Below are 27,158 nucleotides of genomic sequence, written 5' to 3'. Positions count from 1 at the left end.
CTAAGTTTCTGTGTTCTTTCTCTTTAATGAAACAATATAGCCTCTAGATATGTGGGTGAGTGTCACTATCTCACTGTGACCACATATACAAAAGACGTCTTCACAAATCTGTTTCCCTCCACTCAAATCTCTATTTGTATCTCTCAGGGACAATGGGCTTAATAACTCCCAAAGACAACCCATTCTGTTTTGCTATTAACCACACGTTAGTAACAGCTAAAATCTATTTTCCTACGATTTCCATTCACCAGTCATGAAAAAAAGGCCTAATCTTTAGATATCTTCTCTTCCATGGGCTAAATATTCACAACTCATATTATTCCACAATAGAGGACACGATTTTAAACTTGCTCACCCATCTGGTCCTTGCCAAATGGAGAGATTCCAATTTGACCAAGATCCCATTAAAGAAGGACCCAGAACTACCCAACCCTCCAGCAGTGGTATGGCCCACATGCAGTAGACAAAGACTGTCCTTCTTCTGGACACACCATTTCCATTAATGCGGACTCAAATTAGCAGCATTACTTAAGTGCATCCCACTACAAGCCCTATTACACCCTATATTTATTCTGGGCTTGTAAACAACTAATGTAAATATTTTTCCATGTGCTGTATGTCTCATCCCATCCCTAGTTTCTAGGTTGACTTTTTTTTTTTATATCTATTTTTTTTTTATAAGCCATTACACCTCTTCCAATTAAAAGTTCATCTTTAGGTTTGGCCCATCGTTGCAACTTGAATTCATCTCTTTGGGCTCTAATTCTGCTATCTAGATTTCATGTCAACCCCAACTTTGAAAAATATGCAATCTATATCCCCACTAAAATTATCGATGAAAAACAATACCCTTATAGGGCCAAGGGTGGGTCCTCATAGCCTCCCATTAGAGACGACCCTTCCTGGAGCGGTGGTTGTGCTCACACAACTTAATGGATGCTTTTTCCAAACCCCAGTCTAAATTTGACAACGAATTTGCTCCTTCAGAAATGTACTCTAACATATCAAAGTTTGAAGTAGGTGAAAATAATTTATAAAATATTTGCAGTTATATTCATATACGAGAACGTAAAAAACAGAATAGGAAGCTTATAATAGTATTTTCTGAATAAAAATAATATAAGCAGATAAAGGCCAAATGTATAATATGACTTCAGAATAAGATCGATTTCTTCCTCTTGGAAGAGGATGATAAGTCTGTCGGTCGGGGCCAGGGGATGATAACTGCACCCTGGGCAGAAACAGATGGAATGTAGTTGTACATTGGTGATAAAATACAAGAAGACTAAATGACTGTGTTCGTTTTCTACAGCTGTATAACAAATTACCACAAACTTAATTTGTTGTTGTGTGCCATCAAGTGTATTCTGACTCATGGCAACCGTACAGGACAGAGTAGAACTGCCCTATGCATAGGGTTTCCTTGGTTGTAATCTTTACAGGAGCAGACTGCCACATCTTTCTCCCACAGAAGCTGGTGGGTTAAAGCCACCTACCTTTTGGTTAGCAGCCAAGTGCATTACCCACTGCACCACCAGGGCTCCTTACAACTTAATTAACAGCTTAAAACAACACAAACTCATTATTGCACAGTTTTTGTGATTCCGGAGTCCAGAGACAGGTTAGTTGGTCCCTTTGCTCAGGATCTCACTAGGCTAAAACCAAGGTGTTGGTCAGCTCATTGATTATTGGCAGAATTTAGTACGATCCCCACTTTCTTGCTGGCTGTCAGCTGGGGGTGGTTCTCAATTCCTAAAGGCCACCTGCTGTTCCTTGCCATGTGATCCTCTCTACATTACGGCAGTCTGCTTCTTCAAAGCCAACCAGGAGAATCTTTCTGTTCAATCTGCTAAGAAGGAGTCTTATATAATGTAAAGCAATCAAGGAAGTGGCCATCCCATCATATTTACAGGTCCTGTTCACAGCAAGGGGAAGAATTATACAGGATGTGTACACCAAGGAGCGAGAATCTGGGGGCAATGATAGAGTTCTGCCTACCACCACAATGACTTAGCATGGCAGAGGCATAGTGAGAAGTGGTAGTAAGAAAGGGGCAGGAGAAGCGCTTTGTGTCCTGCTACAGGGTTCGAACTTTGCCCTGAAAGCAATGGAAGCCATTAAAAGATGCTTCTCCCTCTGCGGAGGTACTGAAAAATATTGTAAGTTGTAGTGGTTAAGAGAGTATTCTGGAAGCATAGCACTTCAAGAGAATATCTATGAATGAACCTAGACAATAAGTGTAAATAAAGCGCAGTATAATCTACATACGCACTTGAATTATTTATTTATAATTTATCATCTCACTTGTCTACATGACAACTGTGAGAAAGGCAAACTATACCTTGCCTGCTGTCATTATGATTAAGTGTGCTTTTCACATTCTAGAATCAGAAAAAACATTCTGCATCCTTATAAAACTCCCTCCCAAAACAGAAACACCCTGTCTGACATAGGTCCCCCAGATAAATAAAGACTTGAGGTCCTTTCCTGTGAGTTGCTGGCTCTCTCAGGAAAACACCTTTATCTCTGACTTTTGGAACACAGATGTCTGAAGATAGGCGAGGACTCACACAGACATGAAAAGCATTTGAGGAACGGCTGTTTTTCCACCAGTGAGGATTTTGAACAGATTAACTGCAACTTTGTGAGTTTCTTTTTTCCTTTAGATACCTGCTATTTCCTTTATTCAGGAAGTCCAGTTCTTCTAAAGGTATCTAAACATTGCAAATAAAATCTTTGAATTCTCGATTTGTCTTTGAGTTTTCCATCGACAACTGTCTACAGGGTGTAAGCTTGAGAACAACTGTGTGATTATATTCTTAAATATAACAATGACAGTAGTGAAAGCTACTTACTATATGCCAGGGACTACATGTCAGACTTTCATGTCCTCACAGTCAGAGGGGGAAACTGTGGCATAGAAAGTGTAAGTAACTTGCTGGAAGTTACGGAGGTTGTTAATGGTGGAGCTGGGATGTGAACCCAGGCTCCCCCAATAGTTCACAGTCACTGAGATAAAAGAGGCATCAACTACTGTCTTAAGAGTGGCCTTTGAAGCACTCAATGAATGATCACTGACTAGCAGTGACTATTTCTGACTAGCAGTGGCTTAGTCAGAAGTATATAAAAACTAAGGTCTGATAAAGGCAGGCGGAGAAGTGCTTACTATGAGATTATATTACAGAAACAAGGGACAGAAAAATAGTAGGATAAATAAATCCAAGAGATAGTTCTTAAAAAGAAACAATATAAACCTTGGAATTATTAAGTAAACCAAGAAAAAGAGAGAGAAGCACGAATATAAAAATCTTAGGAATTATAAAAGAATACTCTGTGCAACTCTATGTTTATTATTTTTAAAAAAACAGGAAAAAAAGACAGAAAGAACAACTTTTAGGTATAATGTGGATTACCAAAATTGACAAAAGCAGAAATAGAAACACTGAATGGAACATAGATTAGAGAAAACAAAGAACAATAACCAGAAACAAACAAAAAAATCTGAAAACATTGTCAATGCATTATCTGGTTCAAAAAACAATCCAGACACATAAAACATTAAAGGAAATTTCTTTCAAACACTCAAGAAAAATATAATTCCATAGCTCCAAAGCACAGAAAACCAAAAATTTTCTAATCATTCTATGAAGTTAACATCATTCTGATATCAAAACTGACAAGGCAGCATAAAAACTCAACTGACGACCAAATTCATTGCAAAAATTGATGCAAAAATCTGAAACAAACATTGAACAGAGCAGTGAGTTAATAGAACATTTCATCATGACCTAAATGATGAAATGTTAGGAAATCTGTAATTATGGTGCAGCATTTTAAAAAATCAAAGGCAAAATTTACACAATCATTTTAAAAGAAACTATGAAACGCTGTATCAAGTCTGATGTTAAATGTATTACAATGTTTTTACAAGATATTTGTATTAGTAGCCTCATCTTCCAGAGTACGAAACTAAAATTGGAAGAGAATAACTTGCTAACTATTCTACAATCCTAAAACAAGGAGGAGGAATTTAAGCCCACGTCTGTCCAACCACAAATCCTATACTCCAGCTTCTACGCTCAATGTTCTTCTCCAAGATGCTAATTTGCCAAAATAATCAAAAAGGCATTTGACAAAACTTTGAAACCAATTTTTTATTAAAAACACTCTCAGCATATTTGGAATAAAACAAAATCTCTTTAACGTGGTTAGGAAAGCTATCGTAAAATAAATAACTTAAAACTAGAAACAAAATAAGAATACAAGTAAGTATATTTAACATCGCTGTGGAAGTTCTGGCAATGCTAAAAAACATGATTTGAAATAAAAGATATGTTTTTTGAATAGGTAGCACAACCCTTTTTTTGCATATGGCTGTCTACTAAGAAAACTCCAGAGATTTAACGAGAAAAGTTGATTACCATGAATATATAAGTAGATTAAAAAAGCAAAATGCAAAATCAAGAGTGGTCATATAACAATAATCAACAATTAGAAAACATCCTTGAACATAATTAAATTAAAAATATAAAATACCTAGGAATAACCATAATAAGAAATACGGGGAAATAATTTTTTTCTGTCACATTAAATGATACATGAAAAAAACAGAGATATTGTGAAACACCTGAAAAGTGTAAAGATGCAAACTCTTCCAAAAAATAATATATAGGTTGTGCATAATTCCATACACAATTCATCATTTTTTGTTTTTTGTTTTTTTACTGATTCCAACATTCACCTTGAAGAATGCTTAGATGCTAATTACATTTGAAATACAGAGTAATGAGAGGGTTAAGGTTGCACTTATCAGAAGTGGAAATGTGCTATACAAATTATAATAATGAAAACAATATGGTCCTGCTATAATCCAACAACGCTGGAGCCCTGGTGGCACAGTGGTTAAACGTTTGGCTGCCAACCAAAAGATAGGCAGTTCGAATCCACCAGCCACTCCTGGGAAACTCTATGGGGCAGTTCTACTCCGTCCCATAGGGTCGTTATGAATCGGAATTGACTTGATGGCGAGATGGTTAATGAAACAGAATAGAGAGCCCAGATAGAAATGTGCATATCAAGATTTAATTAAAGATATATTTAATCACAAATCAGTGAAGAGAGGTTATTCAATAAATAGTGTTAGAGTTAAATGATTTAAATAGTTTAAAAATCATATCTCATATTACCTGTCAAAGTAAATTACAGATGGATTATATATTAAATTAAAAACACAAGTATAAAGGATTATGTAAGATATTTTTTTTAGATATAGGTAGATACCAGATACTGGACCAAGGCAAGCACTTCTAACATAATAACAGTAGAATATGTGACAAAGTAGATTTGCATACAGCAAAAACCCCAAACCAAACTCACTGCCATCGAATCGATTCTGACTCATAGCGACCCTATAGGACAGAGCAGAACTGCCCTACAGGGTTTCCAAGGAGCGCCTGGTGGATTCGAACTGCCAACCTTTTGGTTAACAGCTGTAGCACTTAACCACTATGCAACCAGGGCACACAATAATAAACATGAAAAATGTTCATTTTTCAGGTAGCACAATACTCAAAAGGCAAAGGCCAAACTAGGAAAATATCCTCATAGACATGGCACACAGAGAATCTTTAATAGACAGTTTATAAGAAAAATATTAACACCTGAATGGATAAATGGAGCCCTGGTAGCCCTGTGGTTAAGGGCTCAGCCGCTAGGCAAAAGGTCGGTAGTTCAGATCCACCAGCTGCTCCTTTGAAGCTCTATGGGCCACTTCTACTCTGGCCTATAGGGTGGTTATGATTTGGAACTGACTTGACGGCAACAGGTTTGTTTTTTTGTTTGTTTGGTTGGTTTTGAATAGATAAGTGGGCAAAGAACATGGATCAACCAATTACACAAAAACTGTAAGTGTCCAGTAAGCATTCAAAAGTGTTCAGCCTCACTAGTAAGCAAAATGCAAATTAATATAAGTAATATATTTGCCTTTTTACACTAGGAAAAGTTTTTAAATGATTAATGCTATAGAGTGTGAGGTGAGACAGACACTCATCTGCACAGCCAGGAAGAGTATAGATTAATACATTTGGCCATGTCTAAGAAGAGCCATAAACATGGCTGTGCCCTTTGACTTTATCTCCTAGGAGCTGTCCAGTAGAAATAATTAAGCTGGCAAAAGACATAGTACAAGGCTTCCTCATTCATTCCAGAAGGACGTGGAAACATTCAATTGTAGCTGTCCAATATCATACCAAAAAAAAAACCCAAAACCCATTGCTGTCCAGTCGATTCCAACTCATAGTGACCCTATAGGCCAGACTAGAACTGCCCCACAGGGTTTCCAAGGAGCGGTTAGTGGATTCAAAGTGCCGACCTTTTGATTAGCAGCCAAGCTCTACCACTGTGCCACCAGGGCTCCCAATATCATAGTCATTAAATAATCATGTTTTGAAGAATATTTAAGGCCTGGGGACACGTTTCCAGTCAAGTGATGAGCCTTGAAAACATATTGAGGGAAATAAGTTAGTCACGAAAGCACAAATACTGTATGATCCCACTTACATGAAATAAGCAAATACATAGAAAACAAAGATTATTGATGGTTACGGGCGGAGGGAAAGGGGGAGTTTTTGCTTATGGTGCATTGAGTTTATGTTAATGGTGGTGGGATAATTTAGAAAAGGATAACAATAATGTCCGCACAACCTGAAGAATGTAATCAATGTCACTGAATCATACACATAGAAATTGTTGAATTGGCGAATGCTTTGTTGTCTATATTTTCACCACAGTAAAAAAAAGAGTACAAAAAACAAAACAAAACAAAAAAACCCAAACCCACTGTCATGGAGTCAATTCCGACTCACAGCAACCCCACAGGGTTTCCAAGGCTATAAATCTCTACGGAAGCAGACTGCCATATTTTTCTCCTGTGGAGCTGCTGGTGGTTTTAAACCACCGACCATGCGGTTTGCAGTTGATTATGTGAACCACTGCTCCAAAAAAAGAGTTAAAAAAAAAAAAAATCTGTATCAGAATACGGTCCTGATTCTTTAGTGTAACTATATATACATATACACAGAGAAAAAAGATTGCAAGAAATATGCTGAAATGTTACAATGGTTATCTGTAAGTAACAGAATAGGTACTTTTTATTTTCTATAATGAACTTGAGAATAAAATCTATTTCCTAAAGGATAAAGACAATACAATCATCAAAAAGAAGAACAAGAGGCTGGACACATTAGTCATGACCTTCTGAGGAAATGAGGAAATGGCATTCCAGAAGCCTTCTTTGTTCACGCCCCTCTAATTTTACTGCACCAACTCAGAAGGAAAGGAGTGGAGTGGGTGGCCCATAAGCCACCACAGGCTCTCAATGGACTCATCCCAGAAGCCACCTCTCTACCAGATTTGGCTCGTTCCTCCTCTGCTCCTTCCACTCTGGCCCCTTCCTGCTCAGCTCTGCCAACCTCCACTCTCCTCCCACTCCAAGTCTGGCCACCACAAAAACAGTCCCAAAGCAGGAAGCAGGTCTGGAGGGAGGTCAGCATGCTCGGTGATTATCAAGGGAATGGTGTGGGTTTCTGCAGAAATACATTCTGCCTCTGCTCAATTATCATTTCACAACACTATCCACATTGGAAAGATCTTTCTCAAGAAAATCTATACTTTTGAGAATTCTGGCAAGGCTTACTGTCATGATGACATCAGGAGTCTATTTCTCTCTCACCAGCATAAATCAGGGAGCTTTACTGAAATCATTTCATTTAATCACTCAACAGTATTCAACAGATATTTATCAGGTACCCTCTGGGGTTCTGGGAACACACTGTGGGTGAGGTAGGCAGAATAAGGGCCTCAGAGATGTCCATGTTCTAATCCCTGGATCCTATGAATATGCAAAAAGGACTTTTCAGATGTAACATAAGGATCTTGACATGGGGAGATGACCCTCACTATCTGGGTAGATACAATGTCATGACCAGGGTCCATATAAAGGAAAATGGGAGGAGTGTCAAGGGAATGTGAGGAGGGTAAGCAAAAGGCAGAGTGATGTGGGGCCATAAGCATACGAATGCAGGCAGCCTCTTACCAAAAACCCAAACCCATTGCCATCTAGTCAATTCTGACTCATTGTGACCCTATAGGACAGGGTAGAACTGCCCCATAGGGTTTCCAAGGAGCAACTGGTGGATTTGAACCGCCAATCTTTTGGTTAGCAGCTGTAGCTCTTAACCACTGCCCCACCAGGGCTCCAGGCAGCTTCTGGAAGCTAAGAAAGGCAAGGAAATGGTCTCCCTGAGAGCTCCAGAAGGAACGTAGCCCTGCAGACCCATTTTGAACTTTTGACTTCCAGAACTGCAAGATAATAAATTTGTGTCATTGCTGCGTCTTTATGAAACTAATACACAGTGCGATTCAGTGAAATCTGAAGCCTCCCTCCATTCAGCCTTACTAGACATTTATCACCATTAAGGCGTTTCTCGTCTGTGCCAGAATTTCCCAAAATGCCTTAGAGTGAATTGAAGGCCTGCAAGATAGTCCACAATTTTAGAAACAGTTCTCTAATCAGGCAAGTATACCTTCTCACCTTCTTGAAGACACAATGTGCTTTCGCATATTAAAGGCTAAATAGTCTTATGATCCGCCACCTGTCTGTCAGTCTGTCATGGGCATGTTGCTATGGTGCTGGAAGCTATGCCTCCAGTATTTCAAATACCACAGTGTCAATTATGGTGCACAGATTTTAGTGGAGCTTCCAGACTAAGACGAACCATGAAGACAGGCCTGGTGATCTACTTCCAAAAATTAGCCAATAAAAGCTTCATTGATCATAACAGAATATTGTCTGACATAGTCCTGGAAGATAAGCCCCCTGGGTGTAGATGAGGTCACCTTCCTTTGTAAGAGTTTGCTCAGGAGTCCATAATTTAAGTAAATAATAACACAACATTAAAACAAACAAACAAAAAACCAAATCCATTGCTGTTGAGTCGATTCCGACTTCATAGCGACCCTATCGGACAAAGTTGAATTGCCCCATGGGGCTTCCAAGCAGCGGCTGGTGGATTTGAGCTGTCGACCTTTTGGTTAGCAACCAAATGCTTAACCACTGTGCCTCCAGGGCTCGCCTAGGTTGGAAGGCATCCAAAATACACAGTGACCAAAACAAGGGCCTCAAAAGTACCAATGATCACGAAGATAGTGCAGGACTAGACAAGGTTTTTGTTCTGTTACACATTAGAAGCTGACTTGGCAGAAGCTAACAACAGTCTCAATTGAGAAGTCTGTTTCACTTTGTTCATTACCAGCAATACATATTTATTGCACTGCATGTCTGCTACTTGCCAGGCGCTGGTCTGGGCCCTGGAGGTACAAGGATGAAGACATTCTTTAAACTACTTGTAGTTAAAAAGAAAATAAGTTTCAGCAAACTTGGAGAAACTCTATTAATTCCTACGATACTTGAAACACACGGTCTTATGCTTTTAGTTACCCTCTTAGGTGTTCTACCTTATTTCACCCAACAGAGAGTTAAGTTCCTAGAGGGCAGGCATGTCTTTGCATGTTATACCCCCCAGGTCCACCAAAAGCTATTCTTTGGTAGCTCTGCCCTCAGGGAGCTAATATTCCAGCTGATGAGACATCCATAAATCACTTTCATAAGAAATAAGACTTTAAGAAGGAAGATGAGGGATGTTTGTTATCTAGTTTGACAGATAAACTTTACTGAGATATTGAGCTGACTAATCTCTAGGTTATGTTGTTCAAAGAGCTTCCTGAACTGAAGGCATTTTTAAAGCTGGGAAGGGAAACTCTGGTGGCCCAGCATACCCAGCTGGAGTCTCCTCCTTCATCACCATGGCCTTCTTCCTCCCTTCCACTATGGCCTTCTCCTTCCGTACTTGATAGCCCTTTGAGGTAATGATATTCATTTGACTTCTAAGGTAGTATGATGGTTCAGTTGGATCTTTTGGGTCACTACATCAAGTAATAGTATTGGGCATTAATTACACCCAATTTTCCCAAAGTTCCCTGGGTGACACAAATGGCTTGAGCTCGGCTGCTAACTGAAAGGTTGGAGGTTTGAGTCCACCCAGAGGCACCACAAGAGAAAGGTTTGATGATCTCCTTCTGAAAAAAAAATCAGTCATTGAGAACCCCACTCTGACACACAGGGGGATGCCATGAGTTAGAATTGACTCAATGTCAACAAGTTTTGGTTTTTCAGTTTATTTTCCCAAAGGGAATAAATCACAGTTCTATATAGGGTCGCTGTGAGTCGGAATTGACTTGACGGCACTGGGTTTTTATTTATTCAATATTCTAGCCCAGCTGCAAATGGCTGATATGATTGTTCTCCTTGCAAAAGTATTTTTGGCAACTTTCCATTCTCCATGATCACAGGGGCCATAATTTTGCAAACAGTAAAAGAAATTGAGAGATTTTATGATCCAGGTAGATGACGAATATTTCCAGCAACATGTATTTTAATGATAAAATTAATAAGCATAGCCTCCCCATCCACTGACTTTTTAACTTAAATGGATCCGATTTCAAAGAACTGCGTATTTATTTTTTAAATTCAATTAAGACAAAAATCTGAAACATTTAATGAATGTTATGAATTACAATGCATTACCATGAGAAAAAACCCATCAACTCTTTTAAGTACTACTGAATATTCTATGCAATCTATAATTCTGTAACTATTAACTCGTTTTAGCCATTAAAAAAAAGCAACTCCTGAACTTAAAACATTCTCAGTGACTCAGACAGGTCTAAGTAATGCCTGCAGTAAACCTAGGGAGAGAGATTTCTCATACCACACCCTTCCCTGCAGAATGGGAAGTGTTTTATCCCAGAGGGACTGCGTTTTGTTTAATCTTGTCCTGTTAATACACCAATTCTAAGTTCAGTTGCCAGCTGTCTATTTTCAGTTACATAACCATTACGACACAGGAATATCTTCTTTTACTTCTACTTATCCTGCATATGAAGGTCCCTGGGTGGGGCAAACAGTTTACACTGAACTACTAACCTAACGTTGGAGGTTTGAACCCACACAGCAGTGCCATGGAAGAAAGGACTGGCGATCTGCTTCTGTAAAGATTTCAGTCAAGAAAGCCCTACAGAGTAGTTCTACTCTGTAGCATATGGGGTTGCTCTGAGTTGGAATTGACTCAACCACAATGGGTTTTGGGTTTTATCCTGCATATAATCAGTGACACAAAGACCCTCTTATTTGGTAATGAATGATGGTGGTTACCCTTAATGTAAATTAAAAGGATTATATGCCAAAACTATAAGGACTGAGTCCTGGAGGGAAAGGCACGGGTAGGGCTTAGATGAATCACCAATGAAAACCAAGAGAACCCAAAGAGTCTGTTCATTTCAGAGCTTAGAATTTGTCAGTGACCAATGATGTGCAAGTGGGAGGAGATGTGGGAAGGAGGATTCCTATTTCAGTGGTCACCCAAATGGTATCACAGGGTTTTGAACCAGGAGGAGACAGTAGTTTGCTACTTGCTGAGCACGGAGATTGCTGCAGGTTTCAAGACAGGAGAGTATTTGTCACCAAGACCACCTTCCTCAGTAAGGTTTTATTAAGCACTCACTCCATTCCAGTCACGGAGACACGGGACTCTACACCTGACTGCTTGTGGGTAAGAGTTTCAGTGAAGAGTACTAGTGTCAGCTTTAAGAGTATCAGGCTAGTAAATGACTCAGACAACCCAAACAGGATGGAAACAGGTCAAAGGCAAAAGGGATTAGTAGCATCTGTTTCAGTGACCAGAAACATAACCTCAATTTTAAAAAGCCCACCAGTTCACTTTGAGGACTAAGGTGTACCTGATTTCATTTTACTTGGATCCACAATCAACACCCATGGAAGCAGCAGTCAAGAAATCAAAAGATGCATTGCACGGGGCAAATCTGCTGCAAAAGACCTCTTTAAAGTGTTGAAAAGCAAAGATGTCACCTTGAAGGCTAGGGTGTGCCTGACCCAAGCCATGGTGTTTTCAATCCCCTCGTATGCCTGTGAAAGCTGGACAATGAATAAAGAAGAATTGATGCATTTGCATTACGTGTTGACGGTGTTGACGAAGAATACTGAACATACCCGTGGACTGCCAGAAGAATGAATAAATCTGTCTTGGAAGAAGTACAGCCAGAATGCTCCTCAGAAGCAAGGATGCTGAGCCTTTATCTCACATACTTTGGACATGTTATCAGGAGGGATCAGTCCCTGAAGAAGGACATCACACTCAGTAAAGTGGAGGGTCAGCAAAAAAGAGGAAGACCCTGAACAAGATGGACTGACACATTGGCTGCAACAATGGGTTCAAACATAGCAAGGATTGTGAGGATGGCGCAGGACTGGGCAGCGTTTCATTCTGTGGTACACAGGGTCGCTATGAGCTGGAACTGACTCAACAGCACTTAACAACAACAACAATCAGAAAAAGAGGATTAATGGAAGGATATGGAGGCATCCTTAGACTCCAAGGAAGAGCTCCAGGGAGCAGAGCACTACAGAAGACGTCTTCTGTATCTCCATCATTCATCTCCGCTTATCCCTGTTTCCTTCTTTCTTCCCAGCTGCAGATCTGTTTTCTATAAATATGGTCAATTGCAGAATGGCTCTGACCAACTCTGTCGAAGTCACCGGTGAGTGCCCACTGCCCAACCAGTTGGTGCTAGTCTCATAAAGCAACAGACCTATGCAAACTTTCCCTCAAGGAATTTAAAAACCTTGATGTCAAATTGTTTGTTATTGTTGTGATGTCAAAACACACACGTTAACTTTGCTTTTCTCACAGCACTTCCCAAGGCGCCTTCAACCTAGCAAGTATTTATATTCTTTGGGCAGCTACCTTAATTTCTATTTTCCCTTTTAGAATATTAAAAAAAGCAAAAAAAAAAACAACAGCAAAACAAGTTGCCATTAAATTGACTCCAATTCATGGTGACTCCATGTATGTCAGAGTCGAACTGTGCTCCACAGGGTTTTCAATGGTTGATTTTTCAGAAGTAGGTCATCAGGTCTTTTTTCTGGGGTGACTTTGGGTGGACTCAAACCTTTGACTTTTTGGTTAGCAGCCGAGTGTGTTAACCATTCGCCAAGGACTTTTTTTTAGCTATTAGAAGGATTTATAATACACCATTATTACGACTATGTAATAAAAATATGTGTGAGCAAAAAAAGGCTGGGAGGAAAGATTCTAACTATAGATATTTTAGGAAGAAGGAATTATAAATGATTTTTCTAGTCTCCATTTGTCAATGTTTTATAACATAATTGCTTTAACAGCGAAAAATTTTATTTCTATATTTAAAAATAATTTAATTTAAATTTCTGTAGATGTCTTAAAAAGCAGCGTCGGAGGCACAATGATTAAGCACTTACTTGGCAGCTTACAGAAAAGTTGGCTGTTTGAACCCACCCAGTCGCTCTGCAAGACAAAGGCCTGGGGATCTGTTCCCCTAAAGATTACAGCCTTTGGGCAGATCCATTCTGTTACATGGTGTCACTATGAGTTGAAAATCAACTCAATGGCACCCAACAACAACAACAAAAAATGCCTGGAAGTGTCTCCTTCTGAGAAATGATTAATGTAATTAGCATTTTGGTGATGAAAATAGCGTATGCTCTATTAACAATGGCTTTTCTCTCTTGACGTAAGAAAATCTAAAAGATGTACTTTTCCTATATATCATAAAACAGATAATACTACTAATCATGACTGCCTTAAAGCCTTGGGAAGTTATGGAAAAGCAAATGAATATTGTCACAATCTAATTTCAATCATAATCAACAAAGACAGGAGTATGACCTAAAAAACTGTTTAAAAAAAAAGCTTCCATATATGAAATAATCAGAATAACCATATATGAACAAAAGTCAGAGGTCAAAATACTGTTGAAAATTCTAAAATTAATAATAATAATGTTTCCATTAGAAAAACTGTTACTGTTTCACCTTGAGAATGATAATACAACCAAGAGAGGTTAAACGGAACTAAATTGACAGTATTGGTAATATTAATGATCAGTGTTGGTTAACTATATATAGAATTTGCCAGAGACAATTGCTATCAATTTGGAAAGTTTAAACGCAAATAGGCAGCAAGTTTGTTCCATCAGATAAAGGTGCAGGCTTAAGATGAGTCTCCAATAAAATAGAATTGCTTACCTCCTGTCCTGGCAGGGCCACAACCTGGAAGTTCATTTTCTGAACTCAGGCACGCCCTACTAAGCACCCGTCATGAGATTACAAAACATATATATAAAAAAAAAAAAATAAACCTCGGTCTTGGAAAGTTTACAACATAATCAAGTTGTTTGGCTAAACGTATGTTAAAATGATCAAGAGTAGCAAGTTCTAGATACAGAAACTAATATTTGAACAGAAAAATGTCATTTTAAGGGAAGAAAAGACCTGCAAGGTAGCAGATAACCATGAAGGACAATGCGCCCCCAGTTAAAAATAAATGACAGAGAAGCCCACACAAAGACAGGCAAGGGAAGTGTGAATTTAGAGAACAGCAAACAAACCAGCTGACATAAGGTCAAGGACAACGGTAAGGCCTGAAGGAAGACAAAGGAAGAATGGCTTGAGTTTAAAGTCAAAAGGCAGTATTCTGAATTTGATAGAGTGTGGTGATAGGAAGACATGTGGCTGTACAGAGAGGTTACAAAGCAGTGGTTGGAAAAGTTAGTCACTTAAAAACAAAGAAAAGTCAAAAGGAACTCAAAAGTTCTTTAGAAATGATGGTTTAAATGCTTGAATGCAAGCCACTTACAGGCATATTTCAGAAGAAGAATGGCGGACACATAACCCGTAAGCCATTGCCATTAAGTCGATTCTGACTCATAGTGAACCTATTGAACAGAGTAGAACTGCTCCATATGGTTTCCAAGGAGCGGCTGGTGGATTCAGACTGCCAACCTTTTGGTTAGCAGCTGAGCTCTTAATCACTGTGCCACCTACATGCCAGTAAAAAGAATTTTCCCTATTTTAAACCTGTTCCCAACAATTTTCAAGGGTTCACATATGCATGGCCCATTTCTGAAATCAAGGCAGGTCACTTTCATATGGGAACTCAATATGCCACACATCACATTAATGGTTTCCCGGGAAGGTCTGACAGCGGATTGGCAGAAGTGAGCCTTTTGACAGGACACTCCCAGACCTAGTAATCCACACTAGAGAACACCACCAGAGGAAAGACAACAGTATTATATTTTATCTCAGCAGGGAAAGTAGCTAAATTGTTCACCTTTTTTATTAATAGACCAACAGCTTTTAATTTGCAGTGGAATTTTTTACTTTCTCTCCTGAAAACTGAAAGTCAGCTTAATGGTTTTCTGTATGATGCTTGTTTATAAATGACGTGACTATTCACACATGTTTAAGGGTTGTGAATGAAGATTTTTCAAAACAGGGAAGTTAGTTTAAAGAATATTATCTTTTAGCTAAACGATATGTGTATGAGAATATCTTAACTCAAAGTAGGCAATATACTGGTGAGACCTTCTGCCTAGATGCTAGTTTTAGTAATAACTGCAATAACGGGGAAAAAAAGAAGATTAAGTTTGCATGAATGGTAAAACCCAAAAAACCCCAACCCATTGCTGTTAAGTCAATTCTGCCTCCTAGCAGCCCTATAGGACAGAGGAGAACTGTCCCATAGGGTTTCCAAGGAGCGGCAGATGGATTCGAACTGTCGACCTTTTGGTTGGCAGGCAAATGCCCAACTACTGTGCTACCTGGGCTCCAGATAAAGGGTAAGAGGCTAAAAAAAGGTACTAAGTTGACTTTAAGGGTCTTAGTGGGACTTATTGCTTTGATTTAAAAATAATGATCACAGAGGTAGAAATAACGACAATGTAACATCTAAGCATTCAAAAGAATGGAAGAGGAAAGAGAAGGACAGAGGGAAGGGGGAAGACAGGGAGTCAACTAAGAAAGAAAATCAGAGAGGAAGGGATGGAAACTTGATCCCTAGAACAAAACATCACAACTTAATTTTGTAATAGTGCCATTTTATTAAATAATTGAAAATCTTGATTAATTCTTTACGAAAGAAAATTTCCATGGGTACACCATACAACTGCTCCTTAGGGACCATGTGATGTTTACCCATAGTCTGAAAAGTCTTTGTATCAATTCTTGAAGAATAAGGCCTACATACTCAAAAAGAGATTCCTGCAGAGGGGCAGGTAACCAGACAGCATGATTTTCAGCACGGCCCACATCTGTACACTGGGGATCCTCACAAAACCAACTCTGTTCCAACATTTATTCTGCTTCTGAACTTTTAATTACAAGTTCCAAAGTGTGAAAAAAAACCTCATTACACAAAATGGCACTTCTTTTCCTTTGCATTTGTGTCCATATTTTACACTTCTTCTGAAGTATTACCACTCTTCCTGCAGAAGGTCCCTCCTGATTTATCTACGTGGTCTTTTGGTCTCAGTTCACGACAACCCTTGTACTTATTTTCCCTCAAAACTCAAAGATGGGTTTCTGAGTTATGTAATAATGAACTTCATCCTTTTGTACAAATTAAACCAGAAATTATCAAGCAGTAGGTAAATGAAAAACTGGGTTAGAAAAAAGAAAGAAAGCTGACCAATCTCTAGCAGGCTCAGCTTTTTAGAGACAGAGATTAAGGTGCATGTAGTCAATTGGTATGAAGGTCACCAAACAAAATGTCGCAATCTTAAAGTGCCATTGACGTGTAGGCGGCGTGCAGCTGCAGCTTCAGACTAATCCATGTGGTTTACTCATTGTTTTCCACAAAATCACTTTTAAATGTACGTTATGATTGTCTATTATACTTGCAGCAAAATTATCCAAAACGTTAGATTTTTTTTTTCTGTAAATTGAGATAAATACACTTAAATAACATACCTTTTTTTTTTTTTTTTTAATTTAGCTCCCTATACCCAGCTTTTGTTATAGAAGTGACCCACAAGCTCAAAAATTCCATAATCGGTTTCTTAGGAGAGAAATGAGCTATGACAAATCTGTCCTTTAATTACTCATTATCCACCTGCTGAAATGATTTAAATTACCACCTTGTGTCTATTGGAAACTGATTATTATGGGAAAGAATTGAAAGCCACTAGCCACCACATGTACCTTTAGCTTTCTAAGTCAAAATCAGAAGGAAGTGTTCCTCGAACCAGGACCTCCAGTCACTTCCTCTTGCTTCTGTCTGACCTGCTGTTTTCCTGTTGGCAATGACAGCTCCTTGCAAAGCAAACAGCTTCCCACTCTAAATGGAAATGCCCGTCTTCTCAGTACAGGTTGCAAACACAAAGCTCCCTGAGAGTCATTTAGGGAGTGAATCACACTCAGCAATCTATAAGCACAAAGCTGACCTTTAAACCCCAGCCTTTAATAGAGCATGGGGTTATTTTATTTTGTGTTTGCTCAACAGTTCCAGGGTCACCAGGGTCTGGGCTTAATGAGGTGGGGCAAGCTGGGCAACCTTGTTCCAACTCCCATGTTGCAACTGATGGAAGGGGGTTGGGGGCTGGGCTAATGGTAGGCCTCCAGCCCCGACATCAAGTGCGCCCAGTATTGCATACTGCTGGAACTTGTTCCTGAGTCTGTAGCATCTAGAGGTCACTGGATGACATACATCTGATAGCTGGCCCTTAGCTAGCAACTTTGGCAGAGACGAGAAAGGGTCCTGGGGGCGGGTAGAGAAGTTTTTCCTCTTAGCTTCTGCCCTATCACAGTGCTGTGCCCAGTGAGAGCCTAAGGCAAAATGAAAAATCAGTAATACTGATCCAGCTTTTACTAAAAATTTGATATTTTGTTCATCAGGAAACCCTGGTGGCGTAGTGGTTAAGTGCTATGGCTGCTAACCAAAAGGGTCGGCAGTTCAAATCCACCAGGCGCTCATTGGAAACTCTATGGGGTAGTTCTACTTTGTCCTGTAGGGTCACTATGAGTCGGAATCGACTTGACGGCAACAGGTTTTGGTTTGGGTTTGTTCATCATGGATTTTTTGCTTTAATTTTCATTTTTTAAAAACTGTTGCATTAAAATATTATTTATCTTGATTAACGGAGGTTTTTTTTGGCGCTTCCAAGGTGAGTGTCTCCCTCTCCTTACCCTAGCTCTAGTCTTGTCCTTTCTGTCACCTCACTGTTTCCAGCTTTTATCTTAATCATCAATGGAATCAGGTCCTGCCAGGGCAGTGGAGATGTTTACAGCTGAGGCAAGAAGCTCTTCACCCCAGGAGAGCACAAAGTCACATAAGAAAAACAATTGTCATTAGTGAACACCTACTATAGGCCAGGCACTTTATGTACACGCTTTCTGGTCCTCACCTCTGAGGAAAGTATAATAATCCCCAGTTAAGGAGTCAAAGTTGAGCTGAGGCTGTGAGGAAACTGCTTCTTCCTAGCTCCCCCCATCCCAGGAACTGGCCCCACCAAACACCTGGCATTGAAGCCAAAAGTCTGGGAGTTGTCCACAATTCCTCCTCTCCTCCCCACTGAGTCTATCACCAACACCTGTAACTATTCATGGCCATCTAAGTAGTAAATGGTGGAGTGAAGTTCAAAAGGCGGTCTATTTGATGACAACGCCCACATTCTTTCGCCGTATCTTCCACCATTCCAAGGGAAATCAGTCTGTGCACTGTTTGATATCCCATGGGCCAGTCCAGGACAAGACTAAATAATTTCCAAGTGCTGACAGTTCTGCAAATTTATGCAGTACATTTTGGTATGCTTTTGCATGCAAGCTCTATCTCTGGCCCAGGACACTTCTCTGAGCACCAGTTTCCAGCTGGCTGACATTTCCACCTGGATCTCTCACACAAATCTCAAACTGACCTGTCCAAAACCAGATTCTTGAACTTCCCCTCAAACCCTGCTTCTCTCCAGCATCCTCCATCTCAGGAACTGGCACCCTCAGCCACCTGCTACTCAAGCCAGAAACCTGGTGATTGTCTTTGACACCTCCACCCCTTCCCCCATCTAAACCATCACCAATCCCTGTCCATTTAAATAGTAAAAACAATAATCACAGCAACATTTATTAAGTCACTCACTCCTTACTCTTCTAATGCATACTGAGCATTATGACCTCATTTAATTTTCAAAACAGCTCTATCAGTGTTATTTCCATTTTGCTAATAAGGGAACAGAGGCATAGAGAAGTTAATTTGCCTAAAGTCATATAGCTAGTAAGAAGAGGAATTAGTGCTGTCTGGCTTTAGAGTGTGCAGTCTTAACTATTACACTCAATCTCCAAAATATACCTCACTTTACTGGCTTTGCACTAACCCCATCTTATTCTAAGCCACCCTCAACACTCATTCAAGCAACTGCAAAAGCCTCCTGAATGGTCATCTTGGTTCTCTTTCTGCCCCATTTCCACACTAAATCTTCCTGAAGCAGCCAGCCTAGTCTTTTTTAAAGTTTATATCAGATCATGTCCTTTCCTCTGCTTAAAATCCTCAAAGGCATCCAACTACTTTGTGATTAAAATGCAAACTCCTAAATGTGGCCCATAAGGTCCAGAGAGAATAAACATCTCTCCCAAGATCACACACAAGTAACGAGGATGCGAATCAGAGCCTTCTATAGACCAAAGCTTTCTTTTTTTATTTTTAAGCAGCACCACACAAACGTAAGGTAGTCAATGGCACTTTGCAAAACAATCCCAGGCTTCCACCACCAAGTCTCACGCGTGGACAAGGAGTTCTAGTTAAACTATACCAAAAAACCAAAAACCAAACCCACTGCTGTCGAGTCAATTCTGACTCATAGCGACCCTATAGGACAGAGTAGAACTGCCCCATAGAGTTTCCAAGGAGTACCTGGTGGATTCGAACTGCTGACCTCTTGGTTAGCAGCCGCAGCACTTAACCATTACGCCACCAGGGTTTCCCGTTAAACTATGAACAGCAGAAAAAGGGAATCCACACAGTTATTGCTTCTTCTTGAAATCGTTTCTTCAGTAAGTCTTGACTAAGCGCTTGGCCATATATGGTGGGAATGAAGACATACTCTTTTTAAAGACAGGCTAGACTAGGAAGTTTAGATTTGGGGCTGTAATCCAAAGACTTAGGTCTTAACACATGTTGAACACTTGGACCGGTCACCACCATTGCCCAGTTCCTAAGTTGACAGGGAAGACATCACAGATGTGATGTTTAATTTGATTTTAAATTCTCCCTTCAACCTTTCCAGCAAAACACTTGTCTTCCAAAACCAAAACCAACTGCCATTGAGTTGTCTCCAGCTCATGGCCACCCCACATGTGTCAGGGTAGGACTATGCTCCATACAGTTCTTAATGGCTGATTTTTCAAAAGTAGATTGTCAGGTCTTTTTGAACCTCCAGCCTTTCAGTTAGCAGCCAAGCATGTTAACCGTTTGCATCACTCAGTGACTCCTTTTGGCTTCCTACCCTAGATCATACACCTTGTCCACCTTCCCTTCCCTATCAAACACATGGTTTTGAGCTTCTGAGAGGTCTTTAATGATCCCACGGAAACTCTGGTGGCATAGTGGTTAAGTGCTATGGCTGCTAACCAAAAAGGTCGGCAGTTCGAATCCACCAGGCACTCTTTGGAAACTCAGTGGGGCAGCTCTATCCTGTCCTACAGGATCACTATGAGTCAGAATTGATTCGATGGCAACAGGTTTGGTTTGGTTTTGGTTTTAATGATCCCCCATTTCCTTCTGTCAGCTTCAGTGAGAAATGTGAATTCAAAAAGCGATTTTGTTTCTTAGCATTACTGAGGGTTGCTGATGCAAACATGACTTAAGTCACTCCTTATGATTCAGTGTAAAACACCGGTGTCGACACAATGCTTTAAAACATAACCAGACTAGTCAACTTGTTCAGATATTAATTTTAAACCAAAAAATGAAATTTTTACTTCTATAGTCCTTGGCCCTTTCTTTCTCTCCTCCACTTCAGAAAGTCTAAACGGCCTAAAGGAATTCTGGCTTCATTCCAAGGGGATATTTTATTAATAGGCAGAGAAGAAGGAACTGTATTCTATGAGTCAATGAAATAAAGGTCTGATTTTTACTACTGCATTTCATCTAGCTGATGATGGGAAGTGGTTGTGCTCAGGCCCAGGGCTGGGTTAATGGGCTGGAGAGCATGGGGACACACTGTATTGGTATCACTATTATTGCCCTGCTCTCTGAAATATATTTTTACAGCACTTAATCAGCGGCTTCACTGATTTTCTCTGCAAGTGATTATCTTCTCACATAATTCAGTAAGAAAGAAAGCATATGGTCTTTTTAGATTCTCAGAGCAAGGCACTTAAAAGTAAGTTGAACATGTATATGAAGCTTAGAGAAATGAGTTCATTCAATCTGTTCTGACCATCACCAGATAGAAACTGTCTTAAGAGGAAATCAACTTCTTCTCTATTTTACGGAACGATGAAATAGTTCTGTGCCCAATAGTGATATCAAAACCAAACCAAACTCGTTGCCGTCGAGTCTATTCCAACTCATAGTGACCCTAAAGGACAGGGTAGAACTGCCCCATAGGGTTTCCAAGAAGTGGCTGGTGGATTCGAACTGCCGACCTTTTGGTTAGCAGCCAAGCTCTTTACCACTGAGCCACCATCTTCCTATTATACAGCTTACAGTTTGTATACTATCCAGCCTTATTAATAATTCCCTTTCAGAGGTTTCATTCATTTGGCTCCTAGTTAGCATCTGTCCTATGTACAAAGCAAAAGGAGGTGAATTGTGAGTTTTTTATTTGTTTGTCATTCTAGAGATATCTTGGGGAATAGGAGGATAAAATCAGTACACAGTGTGGAGTTTGGGGTATTTTAGTGTTACAAACTGGTAGTCCTCACCTAATTACATTTCTAATTAAACGGCTGGATTACACACTATTGGAAAGAAAAGGAAGGAAAGAAGAAATAAAGGGAGGGAAGGAGGAAGGAAGGAAGGAAGAGAATGGAGTAGGGGGGAAAGGCAGATTCACAAAACCTTGAATTGATTGCCAACATAGTACACAGGTTTCAACTGAGCTTCCAGAACAAGGCAGATTAGGGAGAAAGGCCTGGCAATCTACTTCCAAAAGTCGCCAATGAAAGCCTATGGATCACAATAGAACACTGTGTAACTCACTTGCTTTGGACATGTCATCCGAAGTGATCAATTGCTAGGGAAAGGCATCATATTTGGTGAAGTATAGGACCAGCGAGGGCACAGGAGACCCTCGGTAGGATGGATGGGCTCAGGAGCTGCAGCGATAGACTTGACCATGTCGGCAATTGTGAGGATGATGCAGGACTGAGCAATATTTTGTTTTGTTGTACATAAGGTCGCCATGAGTCAAACTGGGCTCAATGACAGCTAACAACAACAAAAACCTTGAGAATTTACATACAAATTCATATTTCTATTGTCCTCTTTAAAAAACAGGAAGATGCAGGCACTTTCTTCCTGTATTCTGACAAGGCAACACTACGGAGGAGCAGCTGCCCTGTTTAGATTAGGCACACACTGGTCAGTTCACCTCATCATTCTTTGATATCTTTCCCTAACCAGCCTCTTTAAGTTCTCTTACCCACTTGGTTCCTAAAAGCATTGTGCCCCTGGGACACCCCTGATCTAGGCCGTCATTTCAGTCACTCCTACCATCAAAATGAGCTCTTGGCATTTGACCACAGCCTGGTAGCATCTTGGCCAGTGCTGTCTTGAATCACTTTTTAGCTATGATTAGGTCACTGAACTTATGTCTCTTAATGAGCACTGAAAATTCCTTAGAACAATCCCCCCTCACCCTATTATTATTTTTTAGTTTGAAAATAAACATCACAAAGATATGCAATTCCACCAACCTACTGCCATCGAGTCGATTCCAACTCATAGTGATCCCATTGGGTTTGCAAGGCTGTAAATCTCTACGGAAGTAGACTGCCACATCTTTCTCCTGCAGAGCTGGTTTCGAACCCCCGACCTTTCAGTTAGCAGTCAAGGTGCTGAAAATGAGTAAATGACAAATAAGCCTTCCAGTCTGACTCCAGTCTGGAAACCTACTTCCTAAGATTGTAACCCGTCTTCCTAAATAAGAAAACAGAGCACAAATTCTCCCCTTTTTAATAATCTTCACGAGCTGACTGAAAATTTGGACTTCTTTGATATGCTTGTTAAAGGCAACACGCTAATGACCTAAAGAAAGGAGCCATGGGTTTAAAAGAACATCTATACAAATGGTTTATCTTTGGTATCTGTACCAATGTTTTCTAGTAGTTCTTTCATCTTATTTATTTACTTATTTTTACAAAAACAGGGCTATTTTAACATCAATATGTCAGTTAAGTAACAGATTACCCAGCGAAAATAAAGAACTCTCAATTTTTTTTTTTTTTAAGACACTTTCTAGTTCAATCCTTCTCTGAAATGGCCAGGTCAGATTTTCAAATGCGGACTTTCACCTTTACAGAAAGATCACACACACTTGAAAGCTACATGAATCACCCAGGGTCACAATAAACCAAACCCAACCTGCCGCCTTCGAGTCGATTCCTACTCATAGGGACCCTGTAGGACAGAGTAGGACTGCCCCACAGGGCTTCCAAGGCTGTAAATCTTTACAGAAGCAGACTGCCACATTTTTCTTCTGTGGAACTGCTGGCTGGTGGATTCGAACCACTCACCTTTCAGTTAGTAATTGAGTGCTTTAGCCACTGCACCACCAGAGCTCCTTCAGGGTCACAGTAGTGACAATCAGTAATTGCTTCCGTGTCCTCAAACATTAATGAGTTAACCAAGGGTCTTGTTAAAATGCAGATTCTGATGCAGTAGGTCTGGGGAGGAGCCTGAGAATTTGCATTTCTAACCAGCTCCCAAGGGATGCCCACGGCCCCGATGGTGAGCCCACACTCTGAATGGTGAAGTTCTAAAGGAATATCCACAATCCGCCTGTCACTTTGCTGTACTGTGGTGGCTTGCATGTTGCTAGGATGCTGCAAGCTATGCCACCAGTCTTTCAAATGCAGCAGGGTCACCCAAAATGGACAGGTGGAGCTCCCAGACTAAGATAGAGTAGGAAGAAAGGCCTGCTGATCTACTGAAAATTGGCCAATGAAAACCCTACGGATCACAACAGAATATTGTCCAAGATAGTGCTCAAACATGAGCCCCCAGGGTTGGAAGACACTCAAAATACACAGTGGTCACAACAGACTGGAGCATATCAGCAATTGTGAAGATGGTGTAGGACCGGGGAACATTTTGTTCTGTTGTATATGGGGTTGCCATGAGTCAGAGCCAACTTGATGGAAACTAACTACAAAGAAATGTAGCAAGGTTAAGGTAGAGAAAAACCCTTTGAGGGTAAACTACAGTATGAGCTGATAATGCCTGCTAGATAAATCATTTCAACACCATTTTTAGTTCCTAAAAGACAGAGTAGATGAAGCCACCAACTCTGATTGCTTTCAAGCTCTTTTCGGAAAGATTTAGCAGGCCCCTAACTTACAGACCTGGTTGCGCTGGATAGTCCTGGAGCAAGTAAGACTATGGAATAGTTTTTTTTTTAACTCAAAGACCACACGAAGTCATTTCTGAAACTCCTACGGAACGTGAAAATTATGGTCTGTAGTGTATGTTCAGAATAATTGACTGGGTATTTTTTAAAAAAGCTGGTGGAGGGGGGAGCCTTTCTTCGCCCCAATGGCATTACTGCCTCTCAGTGAGTTAAACATTATCAACCATTTCAAGTCATTCAGTAGGCTACTCGTTAATATATTGGCTGCTAATAATTTACTGTTAGTTTCAATTTCTTCCACCAAACCTTTTACAAATGGTAAAAGTGACGGAGTCAGGCATCCGCTCCTTCCCCCGAAGTGTAGAAAATGGTGTGTCAGTAGCCTGAAAGAACACCCAACCCAATGTACTGAGGAGTGATTGAAGCCCTGGGGGAATTAGGTGCTGTTCACAGACAAAGACCAAACTCCAAACCAATAGTAACATAACAGGAAAGATGGTTTTCAGATAGATCACCAGATGTTCATCAGCATGGCCTTTCATTCTCAAATATATTACATATTGTAAATACTCTACCAGGAAAAAAAATACTCGCAGAAACCGATTCGATGATAACAACGGTTTTTATGTAAGTACTGATCATGGAAATATTTTTAAGTGACAATGTATTTATTTGTATTTTGGGGACACAGTAATAAACTTCACCCACTGAATTCTCAGAAGTCATTTCAAACCACATAGATCAGACAGTGCCTAACATCTTATCTGCTGTCCCACTTTCTTTGCTCCCAATACGCCTAGAAAGAGTACGATTCTATGTACTTTAAGGCAAAGGTACAGGTTCTCACATGGGTCTCAAAAGGTTACAAACCACTGCTAAATCATCAAGAGAAAAAAAAAAAAAGTCAACAGAATCACTTTGGAGAGATTGGCACCAGTCTTGGATTTTGGAGTGAGGTAGGCTTAGGTTCAAGTCTGGATTCTGCCATCATTTGCTGTGCCACATCAGGCAAATTGCTTAACCTCTCTAAGCTACTGTTCTTTTCTGTATAAAGATCATACCAGAGCCTATCTCACTGAGCTGTTGTGAGGATTAAGTGAAATATTCTTTTAAAAACTTGCACATGTCTGGCACACTCTATACTCTCAATAAGTAGTAGTTATTACTATTCTTATTACTTGTTTTATTAGCATTATAAAATATACCGTGAAGACAGAAGCTTTACCTGCCAACTAATAAGGTAGATTTTTCTAACACTTTTTTTCAGCTGGCTAATAAAATACGTATATGGCTACTTAACTTAATGGTTAAGGCATCTTTGATCGAGTCAGAGCTAAACAGATTCGTTCCCTAAAGTGGTCTGATTTTATTTACTTTAACTATGGGAGGTCTAATTTAGTGAAATTAAATAACTTCTGGGGTTTAAAGATTCCCTGACCTCCCAAGAATTTCCTAAGTTACAGAACATCTATACTCAGGAGTTTTCAGCCACCAAGCAAAATATGCAAGAATTTATGTTCAGCTATGTTTACAAGACCATCCTTAGTGTTGATGAAAAACTGGTGCCTTCCTAACTGGGACCTATTAGATAAATTATGGGACCTCTGTAGCACAGACTGGCATGCAAAAATTAAAAATAATTTTAAGGAATAATGTTTAATGACATGGAATGATAGTCATCATATGTGAAGTGAAACAAGCAGTCCACAAAACTATGTGAAATCTAATCCCACTTTTGCACAATTATGAGCACAGAAAAATGCCAGAAGAAAATACATTGTCTTAGCTATCCAGGGCTGCTTTAACAGAAACACCGTAAGTGGATGGCTTTAACTAAGAGAAATTTATCCTCTCATGGTCTAGGAGGCTAGAAGTCCAAATTCAGGGTGCCAGCTCCAGGGGAAGACTTTCTCTCTGTGTCGGCTTTGGGGAAAGGTCATTGTCATCAATCTTCCTCTGATCTAGGAACTTTTCAGCACAAGGACCCCGGGTCCAAAGGACGCATACTCCTGGCTCTGCTTTCTTGGTGGTATCAGGTCGCCCTGTCTCTCTGCTTCCTTCTCTCTTTTAAGACACAACCTAATCTTGTAGATTGAGTCCTGCCTTATTAACATAACTGCCGCTAATCCCATCTCATTAACGTCATTGAGGTAGGATTCACAACACATTGGAAAATCACATCAGATGATGAAATGGTGGACAATCACACAATACTGGGAATCATGGCCTAGCCAAGCTGACACACATTTTGTGGGGACACAATTCAATCCATGACATACATCAACCTTTTAATGGTGGATGGTGAGATAATTGTTGAATTTCTATAATGAACATTTATTACTTTTGTGATCAGAATAACAATGCCCTTTGCCATCAAGTTGGTTCCAACCCATAGTGACCCTATAGGACAGACCAGAACTGCCCCATAGGGTTTCCAAGGAGAAGATGGCAGATTTGAACTGCTAACCTTTGAGTCAGCAGCCGAGCTCTTAACCACTGTGTTACTAGGGCTCCAGAATAACAATGAAAGGTATTAAGAACATAAAACTTAGTAGCAGTGTGATATCCTGGAAAGGGTACTAGATGGTGAGGACTTGGGTTCAAGGCCAAGACCTGGGCATATTTAAATGATAACCTCAGCAAAG

At 40.0% G+C, this 27,158-nt stretch overlaps 1 protein-coding gene across 14 annotated transcripts in view; it reads right to left on the bottom strand.

Annotated features, from left to right (window-relative positions):
* The window catches only part of THRB (thyroid hormone receptor beta), a 415,197-nt gene that overhangs the window by 361,897 nt on the left and 26,142 nt on the right, over positions 1-27,158 (bottom strand). For 8 of the 14 annotated variants that reach the window (XM_049871023.1, XM_049871025.1, XM_049871021.1 and 5 more), the window contains one exon: positions 22,862-23,002. The exons of 5 other annotated variants lie outside the window; for them this stretch is intronic. The gene's annotated coding sequence lies outside the window, so the exon portion shown is untranslated. The remainder of the gene's footprint in view (positions 1-22,861; positions 23,003-27,158) is intronic. One more of the 14 variants, XM_049871029.1, reaches the window with a different exon arrangement.

This window comes from Elephas maximus, chromosome 27, assembly GCF_024166365.1.
Source record: "Elephas maximus indicus isolate mEleMax1 chromosome 27, mEleMax1 primary haplotype, whole genome shotgun sequence".
NCBI lineage: Eukaryota > Metazoa > Chordata > Mammalia > Proboscidea > Elephantidae > Elephas > Elephas maximus.
This window is presented reverse-complemented; position numbering and strand designations above follow the sequence as displayed.